Source organism: Protopterus annectens, chromosome 1.part2 (assembly GCF_019279795.1).
Source record: "Protopterus annectens isolate FY-2018-M chromosome 1.part2, PAN1.0, whole genome shotgun sequence".
NCBI classification, from domain to species: domain Eukaryota; kingdom Metazoa; phylum Chordata; order Ceratodontiformes; family Protopteridae; genus Protopterus; species Protopterus annectens.
Window position 1 is genome coordinate 1,015,357,758 of NC_056727.1, and position 14,562 is coordinate 1,015,372,319.

The following is a 14,562-nucleotide window of genomic DNA, read 5'->3' on the forward strand; positions in this document are numbered from 1 at the left end:
TGCACATGTGATACACATGGGACACTGGCAAGCCAGATGGTATTTGTAGGGATGGATATCAACTATAGCATGTACAGTCAAAGTCAACTACTAGGCTATATGTCCTGGGCCATGTATGAATCTAGGATAAAAGGTTATCTGGCTGTAGCCAACAAGTGGGTCTCTGGGGCCAGGTGGAGCAGTGCCACATAACTGATCCACTGGGTTAATGATACATTTACCATGCAGTCATCACACCATGTCTGAGAGGGGGCGATGTGCAGCTTTGCTGGACAGGAATGCATAGTATAGCAGGACTATGTAAAGTGTATGGGACAAAGATCTGCACAGCATGTGGTGATCCTAGTACTAGAAAGGTGGATGCCCATGAAGTATGTGTTTGAGATCAGGATGTGTATGTATAGCATGTCCAACATCACTGGTTGGACATGGATTTATTCAGGGTATGCATCATGCTACATAGTGGAGATGGGGAATGGGAAGGCTGGTGTAGGCCATCTGAACATGGCCAATACCTCTTAAAGGAAATATGTGATCAGATATGGGCCACTTGAGTGTTGTGTATGGCTGGACAATGATCTCTATATTCATGGATGGCACCCTGTCATGATTAGGGTTACCACATACGACTACCTGACAGGTGTGGTGATGTAGCTATCACAGGAAAGATAACTGCCCAGCTGCATCCCTTACATACAGTGTCCATTATGTTGACCACTGCCTAGGTGGAGTTCATGGGTACAGGGTTATTAACATAGGGGTAACAATATAATATGTAGCTGTCAGATTGTGGCCATATGTCACACAAACCTCACTCACAAATCCCCTTCTGTATGTTGTCCACAACACTCTGAGTCGGCTATTGCTCCTAGGTCATAGTCATTTGCATACTTCTATAGGCAGATGCCTTCTGTTAGTCTGTGTGGTATGGACTACAATGAGGGGGGATACAATTAATTAACCCTGTCTTACTGTAGCTGGTACTGGTGTGATGTGCATGTATTATTCAGACACCTTCTGTAGTGTTGGTTCTGCCATCAGTCCCGGTGCAAAACACTCCTGTGACATAGGAATGTACATCTAGTATACCGAGTGTAGGTGGAACACAGTATGGGTGATGATGTCCTATGACCTGACAAGGTTATGGTATGCAGTGTGAAATAAGCCTTTCTGTCATCTACATCTATACTGCTGACATCAAATAATTTGATCAAGGTTCATGGCCTTTCAGACCAGACTCAGCAGGGTAGTAGTGCAGTACTTCCCATTATCAGTGGTGTCTCCACCTTTGTGGGTTGTGATACCTGTTGGTGTGCATCATTCAGTGTGTACACATCCTGACATGAAGCTATGTTTTACATGATGTGTATGTGGAGAACAACTTGTTTTGTCATATGTGTATGATACAACCTGGGATGTGGACAGATCCCATGCAGCCTGAGTGCAGCTTGTACCTGCATAGTTGTGGGTACAGGGGCTCTGTGGTATACATGGATATATGATTGTGTACCTGTTGGGGGGGGAAGTGTGTGTATGTTATCCAAGACCCTATCTGGATTGCTTATTCATGCTCAGCACTTGTTCAAAACTTGTAAGCACTACATAAGCTACTTATTACTATAGCACTCAATCTTCCTTATTACCTAGAGGTAAACAGGTTTTGTACATACTTTTCTCACTTGCTTAGAGTAAAATAGCTCTTGTACTCACTTTCTTCACTTATCTAGGGGAAATTAGTTTTATATTTAGGCATGTCCAAGGGTCAGCTCCCAGTGTTCTCTCCTGTCTATCTGATGAATCTGGACATCTTGAGGCAATGTAGACATTGCCTCATGTACACAGACAACCCTCTCCACCTACCACCCAACACTACAACCTGTGAGAGATGCACTTATCTAGCCAAACTGGAGGTAAAGCTCTCTCCAACCAAGCCTGACCCTGACAGTCATCTGGAGAAGGTAAACATTTGCACCACATCACACTCATCACATAGTCTCACTGAATCTACCCCAACATTAACTGAGAAAACTACTCATGCACCAACTTATTAGTGCAACGCTTTCTGGAATTCATAAACACCAATGCCCTGGATCAACTTATCCACACACCCACCTGGGCAACAATATCCTAGACCTAGGCATTACCAACATGAGTGACTGGTGTTCCACACCTGAAGTCAACTCCTCATTGGTCCGATCCAACCATAATCTGAACACCCTTGATATCCACATCCCGCCCCCACCCCCATTAAGGGAACCACAGTATAATATGTTTACAATGCCAACTTCATGCTTCTTAAGACAGACGTGGTGAACTTCATGACACCCATGTAGATGGACAATACTGTTACAACTGCTGAATCCTACACAAATGCACTCTATAAGCACTTACACAAGTGCATGGATTGTGCTATCCCAAACAGAACAAAGATGCTATACTCCTAATTAAGGAAGCTAGTCTGGTGGTCCCCTGACATAAACAAAATGTAAAACAGAAGGAAGACACTTTTGCAAAAGAGAGTACAATCCCATGCATGGAGGAGCTCCCTGGTCAGACTCAGTAAGAAGGTGAGATCCCTTATAAGATCCTCCAAAGCTAGCTACAGAAACAAAACCGCCACTAATTCCAACAACAACCACAAAGCATTCTATAGCTATGTAAAATATCTTGATGTCAACAACCAGATCTGCTCTGAGTTACAGCACAAAGGCACGAACATTACAGAACCAACTGATATTGCCAACATCCTGGCAGATAGGTTCAGTGCTACCTTTCTCTCCTCTCATCCCCTAAAGGGCCCATATCTATACAGGAAGAGTGCAGAGTCCCTGTAATCACAACTACTCAGGTAAAAGTTGCACACTCTAAAGCCGATATCACAGCATCCACGGGACCAGACAACATCCCAGGCTGCGTTTTACACAAACTTCAGAATGTACTGGCTCCCAATCTATGCACCATGTTCAATAATAGCCTCACATCAAGCATTGTGCTCCCTGAATGGCACACAGCAACAGTTATCCCACTCCACAAAGGTGGCGCCACAATGGACCATGGGACCTATTGCCCTATAGGCCTTACTAGCCTGGTCTGCAAGGCTATGGAGCACATCATCATGGATCTCAGTCACAGAGACATTGGGTACCACCATACCTTTGACCCCTCCCAGTTTGGCTTTGTTAAGGGAAGACCATGCCTCCTAAACCTGGTTTACTTCTTAGAGACAGTTACCGAGGCATTAGATGAGGGTAAGGATGTCCACACAGCCTACCTTGATCTCTCAAAGGCTTTCAACACCATTCCCAATTCTGGTATTATTGACATACCCATCCACCTGAACATTAACCCTACATCATGTGATGGTTTGCAAAGTGGCTCACGGACAGAACCCACACACTGGGAGTTGCATACCATAGGTCCGACTGTATACCAGTTACAAGTGGCGTCCCCCAGGCCTCAGTCCTAGGACCCCTCATGTTCGGTATGTAATTCTCTGATGTACAGGCAAGCACAGGAGGGCTTTGGCTGAAAAGGTTTGCAGACGACTGCAAACTAGGGACCATAATTGTTTCCCCAGCTGATACAGACACTCCCCAGAAGGGTTGCACTGAGATGGATACCTGGTGTCTATATCATGGCCTCAAGCTGAATTCCAAAAAGTGCATAGCCATCCCCTTTGGATATAACTAATTACTCACGGACTACCACATAGGTGCTAGTCCCCTACATACAGAAAAGCTAATAAGGGATCTGGGAACCCCAGTAGATAGCAATCTCTCCTTTGATACCCATAATACAAAAGTAGTTAGAATATCCTTCTACATGGCCCCCCCTAATCTCTAATGGGTTCGCATCTAGAACAAAGGAGGCCATTGTGCCTCTCTACTTATGACTTATTAGACCCATTAAAGGATACAATACCCCATTTGGGATGTACCTTATAATACAACTACAACAGTTTGGAAGACCACAACAGTACCACACCAAGAGGATTACTGACCTCAAACAGATGACCTATGCGGCCCAACCTAAAAAAACTCCAGCTGTACTCGGTTTCAAACCACATACTCATAGGTGATCTCTGCTTGACATACAAGGCCCATGTCCAACCCAGTATTGCTGGATATGGTCCACCTAAGCAGAAGCCCCTGAGAGCCACATGCTCTAGGGATATACACCTAATCAGAATGATGACTAGGATGCGCTGGACGGATAGATTTCTGACCCAGAGATTCCCCATACTTTGGAACATGATTCCAATGTACATCAGGCAGGGCCCCACACTAGCACTCTTCAATGGAAACCTTGATGGGTGGATGGGAGACAGACATGTACCCCGAGGATCACTGCACTGGCTGCCATTCAGAGGCACAGGGAACTAACCTAAAGGGGTGGCGAAAGCCAACACACTCTAGCTAGGATTATAAATACCCTTGGGCAGAAAGCCTAGTACCTACCTTTGCACTTATTACATGTCTTATGTGCATGGATAGTTAACTAGCTCTTCCATTTTACTTTGCTATCATGCTGATAAACTATCAGGTGACTGACTACAAGTCATATGTATCCTGTTATTGTGTATTGTAAATGCCAATAGACATAACTAATGTTTGCCTAACATAACAGTAATGATATGTAACTTGTAATACATATCTGCCTACAATACTGTACATTACACAGTTATTGGCACAATATCCCACACTGCAAATCATAATTGCACAGTGGGCCAACCTTCAACAGGTTATTCTCAGTAATACACCCATACATATGCTTACTGTTACAATATATCAACATATACTATCCCCTGTTATAGCACATACTTGTTGGACCAGCCTTGCCACTGACAGCGGCTGTGAGGAATATTTGAGTTCAAAGCCCTTATATAGAATCCCTAGTGGTGTATGCAGTGTTTGCCTTGTGACCTACAGCAGTACACACATAAATACTACAAGCGTTACTATGCTCAACATTACATCACTACAAAATAACTGTTTCCACTATATGGATTGCGTGCACTTTAAATATTACAGAACAGGTACTACATACACAAACATACTGAGTGTTCTACATACCTTATTAGTAACCTGAGGTGTCGTTGACAGTTAATTCAATCCTTTTCAGTTTGTGTTTCAATCTTCTTTGTAATGTTCTGCTGGTATATGCAGATGGTTTGAATGTGTGATAAGCCATCCTTTTATAGTTAAATATTGGTAACATGTGCTATCCTGACCACCAATTGGTGTACCAAAGTAGTTAATTAGATACTCATCAGCTGTGCAGCTACTCCATTAGCCAATACCATGGCAACAGTGGTGTATAACTGAGTACTCTACTTGGACGTTGTCCGTTTGCCTTACTTTCGAGGAAGATGGCCTGGATGTGTTGTTTGTGATGTATTTTAACAGCTATATGGAGACAGACAGAGATATATTAGCTTCATGACTCCCGTGGATTGTGTGTAATGGCTAGCAGATGTTATACATGTGAGTACAGCTGTTATATTTCAGAACATTGCTACTTATGCAGGGTTTGTTTGTACCTGATACTTCTTCAGATGTTTCAGTCTGGCAAAGATGTTTGGACAGCTCAAGGCTGTATGGCTATGCATGAATTGTTAGGTGGTTTACAGTGTTCTCACCAGACATCCTTGGTTTGCTGTACATGTGCATCATACTGTGCTGTTAATCAGTAAATGGTAACACTTCCCGGTGTACACACAACCCTCTGAAACGGGATTAGTGCAAACAAACCCTGTAACATCAGCAGCTGTTCCATTGTATAATAGCAACTATTTCACATAGGGCCATGTTAGTGTGTCTCTGACAAGGTATGTTAAGGCTTCTGTAGATGTACAGTGAGTGAATGATTTGTGATGTTATTACAGTTTGTATTGTAATTTGTTTGGGTGTGGGGTGATGTTGGTGGGTGTACATAGCAGATGCAGGTGTGTAGGAACTGCTTTAATACATAATCGATATGTGCATGAGGGTTCCTTCCCTATTTGAACACCTATCCTATAGTGGACTAATACTATGGTAATTGCAGGCTGATTCATTAAGGCACTGTTAATTGGTTCCTGTATAGCATGCAGGTGATGTTAGTCCTTGAATCCTTTCTACAATACATCAGAATGTAATAAAGTATTGCTGCATGAAAGCTGTGTATTTCTGTCATAGGTATTTGCAGTCATTGGAGTTGGGTTGGTGACTGCCCCTATTTGGCTAGGATTGCCACCTTTTCAAATGGCCATAGTGGGACATTTTCGGGACACACATCAGATTTTACAGGCTAACACAAACCCACGGTCAGTACAAAGGATAGAACTTTCCTTTTTTGCCTAAATATAAGCTTATTCTTGTAGCAGTTTAGTTGCTTATCCTGTTTCTTGTAACATGAAGGTATTTTAGATGCAGAAAGAACTATTGTATGCAGCTATTACATTACATATGGGACATAATTATGTCCTACAATCTCTGGACATTTGCCACATTTAATATTTTTGGTCAGGACACAACCGCCCAAAGAGGGACTGTCCCTCGCAAAGTGGGACAGGTGGTAACCCTATCATTGGCTCATGTCCATAGCACATACTTGTAATAGTGTAAAGGCATATACTATCCATATCCTTTGTTCATTAAGTTTGGTCATGGCGGAATGTGTGATTGCTATGGTCCATGTTATACTCATATATGAACACTTCAACCGCTGTATACGGGATACCTACAGAATCCCGAAACCACACAATTCCAACGCCCACAGTACCGGTCCCAGACTCCCATACCCCACATTACCGACAGTGACAGTAACTTGTGAAAGTAACACAAACATGGAACACACGCACGCACGCACAGACACACTGCTACCCACCACATCCAAGCAAACCATTCTACACTACGTATGACCAGGTGGGCAAGCCCCCCCTACACCCCCCATGTGGGTGCCTGCACCCCCCCACACCCCCTACTTTAATATTCTACCTCCTAGATCGCACAACAGATGCACAAAGCAAACCCACACCCACACATTACAGTCTGCCAGGAACACACACCACACTCAGAACACACAATTACACACACTACAGCCCTCAGAAACACACTTACACACAGTAACCTACCTGAACCGCAACACCAGAAGCACTGACTAAATGTCCCTTAACATCGGGATTTTAAACCTCACGCTTCTGGTGTTTCAGTACTGTGGTCTTTCAGACTTTAAGCCTCATGATTACACTCGTTGGTATGTCAAGCAGTCGATATGTGGTAGGTATCCCATTTATATGTACCCCCATGGTTATGTAAATGTTGTTAACCTATCTATATATCTACATATATATGTATATCCCCATATATCGACAACTCTCTCTCTCTCTCTCTCTCTCTCTCTCTCTATATATATATATATATATATATATATATATATATATATATAATACACCTTTCATTGGGTACATGCCGGTTTGTCCTATTTCCACACATTCCTACCTTTTGTTTTAACCTGTCAGTATACACAACTGCCATTGGTACATCTCAGGTAGTTTAGTGGTAGGCTATTGTGAAGATTGTGTACATGGTTGCGTGTTCTAATCCTGGCAGTGGTAGTTTTACCTTTCAGAGCAGGCACTGGTAGTGCAAGAGTGATTAATGCACATTTCAGCGGTTGCGTGTTCCAAAGGTTTATTAATCTGTAGAATACTATATATATATGCAAGCTGTGGTTAAGGTATACTATGTAACATGTAAATCATCTGAGAAGATTCCTGTCATGGATACTCCCCATTATTTGAAACTACATCCCTGATTACATTATACGAAGCCCCTCACTAACACTCCAGGGAATCCTTGCAGAGTGGGTGATGAACAGTGGATACACCTCAGGGCTCCCGCAATTGGCTCTGCTCCACAGAGGGACAGTTAGTTAATCAAAGGGGTGGCAACCGCAGACACTTTTTGGCTATGCTTATGAGTGGCGTCGGGCCTACCTATGTATCTATGAACCTATACATACAGTATGGACACATGCTGATAGCTTAATTTACTGTTCAGGTATTGACTTAACTTGTGCCATTGGCAGTTGTGTGTACAATAGTTGAGGGATACCTATGTAGGATGCACACAATAGACCACCTATACTTGACAATTTACAGATGGTCATGTGTGTGTGCCATCCATGTTTGCTGTGTGTGCAGGTGGAGAAGGGTGTCAGTCCATAAGTACCTACACTGTCAGCATGTGTGCTATACGTTCCCTTTTTGCCAAGGCATGGGCAAACTGGGCATGCCTCCGTTTGCCTACTGGGGCTGGCACAGGGTGTTCATGGTCTGATTCCCTCTGTGACTGTGGGGCCCTTGGCAATGGTGGTGGGCTGTGAGGGCCTTCACCATTCTGTCCCTGCTGCAGCTGTTTCTGCAGGATCATATTGTGTAGCATGGGACATACTATGAAGATGTGGGCACATGTGCCTGGAGAGTACTGCAAGGCTCCACCAGATATGTCCAAGCAAAGGAACTGTGATTTCAGCATCCCAAACACGTGCTCTATGATGTTTCCGGTTTCTGCATGTGCCTCATTGTGGCGTTCTTGCGTGGCTGTGTGTGCATTTCTGATGGGAGTCATCATCCATGGTTCCAGTGCATAGCCAGCATCCCCCACCAGGTGGCCATATGGGATGTCCCACCTGGCAAATACCTGATACAGCTGTGAGGCATGCCAGATGTGGGAGTCATGATAGCTTCCAGGGCTGCCAGCACACACATCCATGATAATGCCCTGGGCATTGCACACGACCTGGCAGTTGATGAACGGGTATCCCTTGCAGTTTATGTAGTGCCTACCCTGCTCACTGGGTGGTTTCTTGATGTGTATATGCATGCAGTCTATTGCACCCAGTACCTCCAGGTAGTCTGCCTCACGGTGGAAGAGACGCATATCACTGGCCAACTCCTCCTGAGTTCGGGGGAAGTATATGTGCTCATTGGCATGTGGTAACATGGCATCCAGGAACTGGTGGAGTACCCTGGATGCTGATGCCTGTGAGATTCCCATGATATCCCCAGTTGGCTTTTGAAAGACACCTGTGGCTATTATTCTCAAGCTTCCACATACCTTCTTGTCCACTGGGATGGGTTCCACTCTGTTACTTCTGGCTCTGAGGCGTGGCTGGCACAGCTCAACAAGTTGCTGTATGGTGTCCCTGTCTACCCTGTAATGCTCTACTATTTCCAGATCATGTAGCCCCTGGTAGGTTACCCTGGGTCTGAACACTCTTCTCCTCCTCCGGTGCCTGAGATGGTTGTCAGCATCATCCTCCACACCACTGTCAGTCTCCAACACATGCTGGTGAATCAAAGCTATGGCAGCCCCTAACATGTACATATTAAATGTTCCCTGTCTATATACACCAATGGTGCAGAGTGTCTGGGAATACACAAGTGTGTGTGTGTGGGGCTTTCACATCTTATACTACTGTGCAATGGATGATGCTGGTGTAATTGGGTGTGTATGTGCAATTTTAGCTGCAAGGTATCTTAATTATTTTTTTTACAGCAGGTACTGCTATTGTTGGGCCTTTGGTGTTGACTTACACTTGGCTGCCATGATTCATCTATTGCCCTTTACTTCACTTTTCAACCCAATTCCTCTCCCATTGTCAGGCATGCATCCAGCTGCCTGCTTTCTTGTTTTGTACTTTCCCAACCCAGGATTGTGTTGCAAAATGTGTTATGTAGCTGATCTACTGCAAGTTTGCTTTGTTCTGCTGTGACAGTTCTCTTTTCTTTGCAGCACGGCACCTCCCCTTTCCTGTTGTGCAGGTAGCTGCTAGCAGCCTTGTTAGCTGTTGTCAATGGCACACTGTGAGTTCCTAGGTGTCAATTACTCATTTGTACTCCAATTACCATGCTGCAGCATTTCCTTGTTGTCTTCCCGTATCCTTCCTGTTTCAGCTATGGTTCGCGCCTCGCACAGTCGTTTACTGGGTTTCAACGTGTTTTCATCCATGTTCACATGCACTTTTGGTTACCTTGTGTGCTCTCAGCTAAGCAAAGCTATGGCTACTTCCATACCCCTATCCTGCGGCTTTGCTTAGCAACAGGCAACCTGGATTAGCAATGCTCCAATGTGCTTACAGCTACGGTGGCGCACCCCTCTCTTGATGTCATGTTTACCTCCAGGCCACACCTCGGTGTTGTACCACTACACTGTGTGGTACATCCATACACCGGCAGGGAGTTTGTGATCCAGTATTACTTGACTCATTTGCATGGCATTGACTACTAATTACTAGTTACCATGCAGAACACTGTCACAGACCATTAGCAACCCTTGTGCCATGGTTGTGGTGTAGCATGCGTGCCATTGATTATTATGGGGAATTCATGAATTGTGTTACATTGCAGTTTTATGGCATCTAAATATATTTTCATTGTGATCCCGTTTGTGCACCGATGCACTGCGAATTTACTTTGTATTAGTGTGGCCATGACATTAAATGTTATTTTTTATGTGTTGTGCATTTTTTTATGCTATTCGCTATACATTTAGCCATTGGCATATATTAACATTATAATACATAAGTTTGGTCCGCTTTCATGGCTCCGATTTTATGTTTGAAAAAATGTAAACCATTTTTTTGGTTTACATTTCTTCATGCTTATGCTACGCCTGCACCACTTAATGAATCGTTATATACCTTCATTTGCATGCTACACTGCTGCGCATGGGGTAATTAGCATACATGCGACGGGAGCTACACAGCTCTGGTGTATGCTGGTAGTGCACTTGGAAACAGCTCGTACCTGAATCGCTTGGCGGCCATATTTGGCAATAGATCGCCGACGCTACTCAGGCGCCTGGCGCAAGCTTCATGAATCCTGGGGAAAGTGTTTGGTTTATTTAAAATAATTCTGCGGTGTCTTCTGTGCATGCTTTCAAACGTCTTTTGATTGATAACACTAATTTTCAACTTGATAAAACTCACTTATTGCTACTTTACAGTATCACACATGTATATTTGGTAGATGTTGGGATGGATTCCAGAGCAAAGTTGCAGACAGTATAGTATGTTGAAGGAAACATTAGGACATCAGCAGTAGACATGATTCCATAACAGACACTAAAACCAGGACCGAGTAATTATCTATTCAATATAGGATAATTGCAGATGTTAAGCACACATGTTAGATACCAAAACACAATGAGTGCACCCAACACAATTTAAATGTGACAAAGTACTTCACTGACAATTTTCTGAAAGCACTTGGTACATGCCATTTGCGCTTACCATTAACACTACCCTTTTGTACAAATTCCTAAGCAATCCTGCGAATTCCACAAACATAACTTAAAAATTAACTTGCAACCGACATTTAATGCACTACATGTAGCTATGTATTACAGATAATTAGCATGCAAAGTTTGCTGTACAATAACCAGTACCACAATAAATCTAGGCCATGTAATGTATGGGACTATATCAGCACAAACATTACCAAATTATAGGGCTCGTACACTAACAGTGATGCATCACACATAGTATAGCGTAGTCATGTATAATGGCATAATACAATACACTATATAACATATAGCAGCATGAATAATGACACCCATGTCAAGGACAAGCCAAACTGAAACACACCACAGACAAGTTTCACTTCATGTTTAGCTTGTAATGCCACACACAAAGCAACACTATGATGCACAGGTTATTGCTGCAACATGAGGCAGTTAGGTGTAAAAATACTTTCAATCATGTAGATCATCAGTGACAGTCAATACACATCAGCCATGAAACATGAAGCATTGTTTGAGATACAGCAACATAAGTACGTGTGTGTGTGTGTGTGTGTGTGTGTGTGTGTGTGTGTGTGTGTGTGTGTGTGTGTGTGTGTTTGTGTGTGAGAGCAGGTAGATATGGGAAGGCACACATGGGAAGTATATGTCAGCAATAGGATAATAAAGGGAACATGTCCGCATAAGTGCATGTAGAGCTGAGGTGAGGTAAGTGCACTCCACAGGTATACATACACAGACATACTGTGCATGTATGAATGGCAGACAACAAAGAGATGTATAATGTAGCAATCAGTGCTGGATGACTAAGATAATGTTAATCATGAACATATTTGCTATACATCAACTATCAAGAAATGCAAACATGAAAGCATGGAGATTGTCACATAGAGCACTGCTGTCACCACTATATGAAATAATATAAGTAATGACACATATGTACAATGTAACACAACTTGAAGATAGTCATTTAGGTCTGATAAATGATCAGAAAATCCCTGTGGCATAAGAAATTTGAGAAACCACCTACAGATGGATTAGTCAGTGGGCTACACAGTGGTTATCATTGCTACAAGGTCAAAATAACACAGTAGGATACACATCAAGCCAACTGTCAGTGTTACTCTAACACAGTTTATGGTGCCCACACTGATGACTTACCCCATGGTCCTGGCTGCCCTTGCCATGTCTGAAAACACTTTACCCACAGTGCTGTGCTCAGCAGTTGGATGTGGTGACACTAGTACATTGGGACACAATGTCAGTATGAGCAGTATTGTGATGCATCTATCTGGACATGATTGCTGGGTTCTGAGTTAATTGTCTAACAGCAGATGTGTGAGTGCATGTTGCAGTGCAGACAATGATGTCTGGTAGCCAACTGTGAATCTAATGAAAAGGGGTCTGCCTTTCCTCACTGGAGATAATCTGCTCAGTACAGTTAGGGCATGTAAAACCCATTTTATACTATGGTATTTCTCTAGCATCACTGAGGCAAGGCTTTCAATAGAGTGTGCAACAGATACCACATTGTCATGCTGTGTAGCTAATGATGACATGATCTTTCCATTTTTGTGCTCCTGACCTTTATGTAACACAGGCACCTTGTATTTTCCATTATTGGTGACACTAGCAAGTGTACACAAGACAGAGCCATGCCATCTATGTGAACATTCCTGTGCTTGTAATAGTAAGCAGACATCTTCTGACAAGCATCTATGCACATCAGTTACATTCCAATGTGTAGTCTAACATTACCAGTCCATTGTGGGGAAGAGTTACCAACAGTACTGGACTCTATATGGGACAGCTGGTCATAGTCATCATCATGTCCATCATCTGATGTCCCCACATCATCAGAATGGCCAGTCATACTATCCTATCAGACGCTACACCGTGAACAACACATCTATCCCCTTCTGGACTGGACAATGAACCCTATGCAGTGGCCTATGTGCCATTAGCCATATTATCAGAGTGTGACACATCACATCCCACATCAGGATTAGTGGATGGTCTACTAGAAGAGGCAGGTAGTGGATGTGCTCCAAAAAGAGACAGATGGCACATGTCATATACAATTACAGAAGTTAAATGAGACAACATATGACTAGAATTTTGGACATATATATAACAACAGTGCTAATAATGACACGGACTTATTAGGTCATCATGGCAGTAGGTGGTATATGGGCCCTGAAAAAACAGAAATATGTCATTCAGATATCAAGCAAATGTGATGGAAAATATGACTACAACTACTAAGACCTACCTGACATCGTCCTCTGATTCCACTCCCAGTGGTGAAGGTTGAAATGCTATTATCATGTAAAAAAGGTAAATGTACACAACAAGTCAGTAGTAAGCACACACACGGCATCATGTAGCATTCAACATGATGTATGGCACACAGCAAATAAGATATATGTATATGGGATGGGTGACAATGTCATGCAGATTTCAGGTGTTCTATGCAGGTGAACAAGATCACATTAGTCATGAAGGTCACAGATGTAATTAACAATACTGAAATTTAGCAACTATACATTTTTGACTGCCTTACCAGGTACATCCTCCCCAGGTGTTGAAATTATCATCTGTTGTAAAGTGGAACATGTACCTGTAGTTTAAAATGCTATGCAATCATGCAGACAACATGTGAGTATTCTTTTCAGTCATAACAGGAGGCAGAGGGACATAACAGCTATGGATCATCCTGCCACACAAAGGAAATGTGGCAAATGATGCTGACATCCAGCTGATATAACTGTGTAGGGAGCAGGCTTACATTAATATCAAAGATCACAGGAGTGCTGTACAGTGTTTCACTATAGCAACTATAAAAACAACCTTACCAGGTCTGTCTGTCTGTGTCTGATCATGCACATTCTATGTTGTGCAAAGATGCCTGTGTGGGTTAAAATCACACACAAGCAACAGCATGCAAGGATGATCCTCAGTCATAAAAGGAGGAAGAGAGAAGGAGCAGAGTGCATTGATTCCTGACTGTTTCTGGTTGGGCAGTGAGTGTCTATTCCTGATGTTCCTGATTGGTCTGGTTGATATTCAAAGCCTCTACCAGGAAAGGGCTACAACAAGCCTAGAGACCCTTGCATCATCTGGGACAAGACTGTGGATCACCAAACAAGCTGTGGCCTGCTTCTCCTCTTAGGGGTACTAATGTTTTGTTTCTAGACAGAGAAGAAGCAAAGAAGCATTGTATCCCAGCAGAGTGATGCTGTGGTGAGACCAGCACTAGTAGTAGACAGGCAGTAGC